This window comes from Elephantulus edwardii, unplaced genomic scaffold, assembly GCF_000299155.1.
Source record: "Elephantulus edwardii isolate Elephantulus edwardi_28Jun2011 unplaced genomic scaffold, EleEdw1.0 scaffold00012, whole genome shotgun sequence".
Taxonomy (NCBI): Eukaryota; Metazoa; Chordata; class Mammalia; order Macroscelidea; family Macroscelididae; genus Elephantulus; species Elephantulus edwardii.
This window is the reverse complement of record NW_006399762.1, coordinates 7,176,367-7,182,572: the sequence shown is the minus strand read 5'-3', so window position 1 is coordinate 7,182,572 and position 6,206 is coordinate 7,176,367. Positions and strand designations below refer to the sequence as shown.

At 35.9% G+C, this 6,206-nt stretch overlaps 1 pseudogene; it reads right to left on the bottom strand.

Moving 5' to 3' along the window:
* Nucleotides 1-1,935: 1,935 nt before the first annotated feature.
* LOC102850914 lies at nt 1,936-2,937 on the bottom strand (annotated as a pseudogene).
* Between the last annotated feature and the right edge of the window lie 3,269 nt (nt 2,938-6,206).

The window sequence follows — 6,206 nt, the reverse complement described above, 5'->3', positions numbered from 1 at the left end:
CAGTGTGAACTTCCTCCTTTATCATCATTGCCTCTTGATCATACATTGTTTTTTTTTGTTTAAATTCTTCTGTGTCAGACAAACTCCATTTGAGGGAAAAATTCTCATCCACAACACCAGCAGCCTGAAAATGATTCTTATGATGTTAGGCATGCCCCCATGCTCTCACACTCGCCTCTTCTATCCATTCTAACATCAAATTCCTTCCATAACTCTTGTCAGTCTATTAGGCTTATTAATTTGTTACAGGGACCACACAGAACTCACAGATTAATAGTTCTCAAAACTTTTACACATTATTTCTTATAATACTTATAAAATGTATGTGGTATGTATTATTTAGATACTCAAATTTCAGATAGAGACATGTAGAGGAAAACTTGCCAAAATCACACACAAAGTAAAGGGCAAACCCTGTATTTAAATATAGACACTGAGACAGCAGAACAATACAATTTGTGCTCTTTGCAAGACCACAGCTATCTAATGAGGTAGACTTAAAAAAACCCCCAAAATCCCAACCAAGTATAATTCATGATCATTTGAGAAACCAAAACATATAAAAGAAACAATTAGAACTCAGAGTGATTGTAGGCAAGATTTTACAGAAGAGGTTATGTTTAAACTGAGTTTTGAAAAAGGACAGATACTTTTCTTGGACAGTAATTTCCTTAAACCTCTCACAAAACTCTGGAGTCATCATTGACTCCCGAAGTAGATGGTTTGCTTTCAAAGCCTCAAGTTATTGAATCCATGTGTGTGTGTGTGTGTGTGTGTATACACACACACACATTGTATATGTACACACATTGTATATATACACACATTGTATATAGATATACACATCATTGTTTTATAACTTTGTCCTCTTTTCTATTCTCACCATGGGTTCTTTCATGAGATTTCCTTGGATCAGTGATACAAAATATGAGGTAAAGCTTTGAAAGGGTATCTGTGCGTTTCTTCTCATACTTTTCTTCTTTGTTTTCCCATGAGGACATTCTTGAGTTAGGCTGCTCAGGGATGATGAAATAAATTGAGTCAAATTTATTGTCTAAATGGGCTCCAGAGATGAAAGAGCCCATTCAGAGCAGCAGATACCTGAGTGGCATACCTCTAGGCCACCAATCCATCTCAGAAGGGTTGGCTTATTTAGTCAAAAAGATACATAAGAATAAAAAATGAAATCAAACACCAGAAACACAACACAACTTGTTTGTCTCTAAGGCATTGTAATTGTTCAATACATAGAATTATTGTGAGAAGAGTATAGTTCCTCAGCTTTCAAGTTCTGTTACTTGTTCAATGATAAATATAATACCTTTGTACTGTCAGAGTCATTTATATTTTCTTCTTTTTAAACAATTGATATTGCATCTGTGGGTTTTTTTCTGATTCTTCATTGTCTGTATCCTGAACTGGTCTTCTTGTTTCTGAGTCTCTTAGTTATCCCACTCATTTGCAAAAAACAGATTATACAATGTTATTGAGATATAATTTTGTTATTGTCACTTATTTTGCCAAAAATTCAGTAGGTTCCTGATTGTTCTAAAGCCAAACTCCGTCAGTTAGGATTCAAACTCCATATGCTTACCATACATACTCAAATATCCTTCAATAGTCAGTATTAATTCTTCTTTTCCTTTCTCATTCAGTGCTTTCTCTTTCAATTATTCAATATATTTTTTGTAGAAAGTACTTTATCATCAGAACAGTATGGTTGCCTATTTTTACAATCTATTTATTGCTATTTTTACAAGTAGTAAAGTATTTTCATTCCCCAACACCCCAACTGAATATACATGAATTTACAAAGCTATTGATGTCCACATCGTCGATCCCACTCCACTCAGATTTGGGTTATTAGAAGTTGTGTCCAATGAACAGTCTCCTGAAGAAGGGATGTTTCCTCTTTAACTTGGCCTTGAATCCTAATCAGTCATCTTCTTGCTGATTTCTTTTCAGTTAAAAAAACATCTATTAGATTATGAGCATCTTCACCAGTAGAAAAGTGTATAAAATCCTTGGGCAATCTATACCTCAGATAAGGACTGGGCTGGACTGTAACTTCACTGTTTGAGCAACGAAAAGCTGGAGAATCCTCTTCCAGAGAATCTCCTTCACTGAGATCGGCTTTCAAGTTTCTTCCAGATGTCAGTTCTTCCCAAGTAAATGGTTGAGAATGTTACTTCACCAAATGCATTAGAATCAGTTAGCCACACCTTCCCCCTACTCTCTCAGTATATATATAAAATACAAAGTCTTCATCTAAGAATTTGTATTGTATGTATTTCTTGAAAAAATCCTGTATGCACCTGCAAATTTCTTCCTTTTCTTTAGAAATAAAATCATTGAATTGTGTGTAGTCCCTCTGAGAAATACCAGTAAACTTGTTTTCCTTGACAAAACATTGGAACTCAGCTCCAGGTATCAATTTACATCATTTTGAAAGAACAAGCTCATACTCCATATAAGAATCTGGGGAATCATTAGTACAATGAATTAATTGAGTTGAGTGAAGTCACAATTGATGAAGTCAGAACTCTTCAAAAGTGGAAAGATGTCACTGTTGGTTCTACATTTCCGAGAGCTACTCGTGGCTATCTAGTATTCATCCCACGGAGCACTCCAGTTAAGCTTAGGAAACACGCTGCCCCCTAAGGAATTGATAGCTTCTTGAACTTTAGTGGTGAACTCAGGAAATTCTGGTGCCGTCAGCAGGGCCTTGTTCTCGTCATCCAACCCCTGTATCTCTTCTGCTTCATCATCCCTGTCTGGCCGAGAACATGCTAAGTGAATCTTCTCTTCCTGGAACCACCAGGGTTCTATCATCAAGTAAATAATCCTTCACATTCTGAGGAAGTGGAAGCATGACACTATTGATGGTGAGGCTTTGAATAGTGGGTAGCAAGTGGAAAACTGACAATGCTCCTTCATCCTCGAGTTGCCACCACCTTTCCCTCGCCTGATCTCTCTCCAATTACTCAATATTCTTGCAACTATGAAGAGTTTCAGTCTTCCTTCTATTTACAATGTGCTGATCATTTTTCAAGAACTCTAAATCTTATCATTCTTGTATCTTCAATTTTAATTTATCCAAGAAAACTTTCCAGAGTCTCAATTGTGAGCTTTCCTCATGCTTCGCAGTACTTTCAAGTTTCTGGGACACCTTTGATTTATTACAACATTTTAGTATTGAGTCAATTCCAACTCTAAGTTACCTCATATATTTCAGAGTAGAATTGATATGTAGGATTTTTTTTAACTGTAATATTTTCAGCTGCAGATCACCAGGCCTTTCTATCAGAGCACCATTAAGCAGGGGGTTTAAATGGCAAACTTGACATTAGCAACTAAATTAAAATGGTTTTGAACCACTCAGAAAGTTAATTTTCACTATTGTTATATAAGATTTATGTATCTCACAATACCTGAGAGCAAACACTGATTCTACCTTTACATTTCTACCATTCCTGACGCATAGGCATGAAACTCCTATATTACCAAGATGATATCTGCTTAATTTTGTACCAGCTGGGCCCATAGTACAGACTCTGTTCAACTTTATGCTGAACTGAATGTAATTATTTATCTTAGTGTAATTGGAAGGAATATAAAATATTTAGAGGCTGATAAGTAATATCTATTAAGTATCAGTAACATGGGAGAGGTTTTTAATCAACACTTTTTTTAAAATCTCCATTTGGCAGAGAGGAAATTCCAAATGTGTCACTAGGACCTGGAAAATTTAGTTTGGTGAGATATAAGTGAAGGGAAAACCTAATTATCAGATGAATATGCTTCCAGATGCTTTCCAATTATGAATTTGGAAAGTTAGGTTGAAAATAGTACAGTGTCATCTTTAGATTTTAAGTAGTTATTTTTTAGAAAGTCCTATCATATATAGATTATCCTGACTGGAGAAGAAAAGGGTGGATAATAAAAACCAATTTTTTTTTCTAGTGAATATCCAGAATATCTACTTAAAATCAAAGGATATGAGCACTAACTATCTTTTCAGTCAAATCATAATTTTGGGAAGAACTATTGTGGCATATGCAAGTGAAGGGAAAGAAGATTGTACCTAAACATATGAAAAACCAGAATAAGAATTTATTTGCCATATTTACAGAAAAAATCAGAATAAGAATTCATATATTGCACTCAATATATGAATTCATATATTGTATTTCATGTAAGAATCCAATGGGCAACCAAAGTTACTGCTACTACCCAGAATGGCACTCAGGTATGCAAGAGCTTAACTACTGATAACAAATTTGTATCAGGTCACTAACTGAATCTGTGGCTCTCCTTAACCACTTTATGAGACCTTTCAAAAATGAAAAATAAGACTGATTTGAGTAAGGTGAATGAGTGGTGAAGCTAGGACTACATTGTGAAGAAAAAGTTATGTGATTCAATTGAATTCAGACTGGCTTAGACTAGTCTTTGGGTCTTGGATGTGCTACTTATGAATCGCAAACATACAGAAATTCCTTTCTCTCACTAAGCCAGATTTTCTCATTTATAGCATGAGGATAGCATGTAGATAGAATTAAATGCAAAGATGCACTTAAAATGCTTAACACATGGCTTTATCAAGTCAAAATCCAGCCATTTGAAGAATCCTAGCAAACGTATTTGATTAGTTGGTGACTCACTTTGGGTCCTCTATTGTTCGTTCAAATTATACATTTTGTGCTTGATAAGAATATTGTCAAACTTTTTCACTAAAGACAAGTATTAATTATTTTAAGCTTTGTAAGCTTAGTTACAACTATTGAAATCTGTCATTGTAGCACAGAAACTACAATGTATACAAACAGAACATCTATGTTCCAAACAAAACTTTAATGATGCAGAAATTTTCTTTTCATACTAATTTTCACATCTGTGGTCACAATTTGTTCTGCTGGAAGGTCATAATTTTCAGGACTGAGAACGTTGTAATACTGATTTAAAGTCATGAGGTGCAAGGCTGAGAGGTGTTTGTGAGCGCATTTCAGAAGTTGTCCTGACCACCTGGATCCACTGGAGTGAAATTAGGAGGGATTCAATGATAGAGTGGCTAAATTTGGATATTTTCCATCATAATTGTTGGTCAAGCACAGATATGGATAAATGCAAAAGGATTGCTGGCTTGAGAAACAGGAAATCATGAGGACCTCCATCTTTTGACTTGGCCTCCAGTGGGGACCAATTGGTCTGGCACACAGAAAGAAATGTGGACTCCTGAGTTTGCAGCTGATGCCCATTTGGATCTAGCCACTGATGGATGGAGATGAATTCATCAGAATCTAAGAAGACATTTCATGCTCTGAGCTAGAGTTGATTGTGCAATCTGATGGCTTGTTCTTGACTGGGAATTGCTTATGGATCTTTTACTGGAACAGAATATTTTTCAGGAAAGGAACATGCTGGTTTCTTCAAAGTACAGGTTTCATAGACACAGGAAAGTCAGAAACTGACTATGTAAAAAGGAGAGATTAAAGGACGAGATGGAAAGTTACTGACTTACATGCTTCCACGTATATAGCTCTTATATACTGTAAGGGAAAAGTTAATTTTTCATATATAAAAATTAATGGCTAGAAAAGCTAGATGGTTGTCTTTGTAGTTTATTCAAAATAGCTTTCCTAGCCATTCAGTTTGACTTTGCCATGTGAATGGTTGGGAGTGCGTGAATAGGCATGTTAGCCCATTGGCTAGTCTCACCAATCCACAAAGAAATTGGCTAGTCCTGCTATTAAATGGCACAGATCCAGTTACAGAGAAACCTCATAAGCAGAAAAAAGCAAGAAAGAGAATGCAACTAGTCCTTTACTACCAGTGCAACAATCATGGCAGCTGAAATAGAGGACTAGAGATCCAACATGAGTCAGAGCTAACCTTGGGACTGCTACTCCCCATGGAACCAGAACTAATAAACCTTTGTCCAAGTTTGTTGGACAACTGGAAGACTAAGGGGATGGGAGGATGTGAAGAGTCATAACTATTGGTGAGAATAAGAACTTTGTAATACAGGCCTAAAGCAATGAGGCTCAAGGCTGAGGTCCCTGTAAGTACATTTCAGAATCTGTCCTGATTGACTGTATTCTGCTACTGACTTGAATTATAACCATTTGATTTCTCAATATATTTCTGTGAGCTATTGCTTTGGATTTTGGAACCAGTAAAGCAATAAGATTGGTATTGAGATGAGT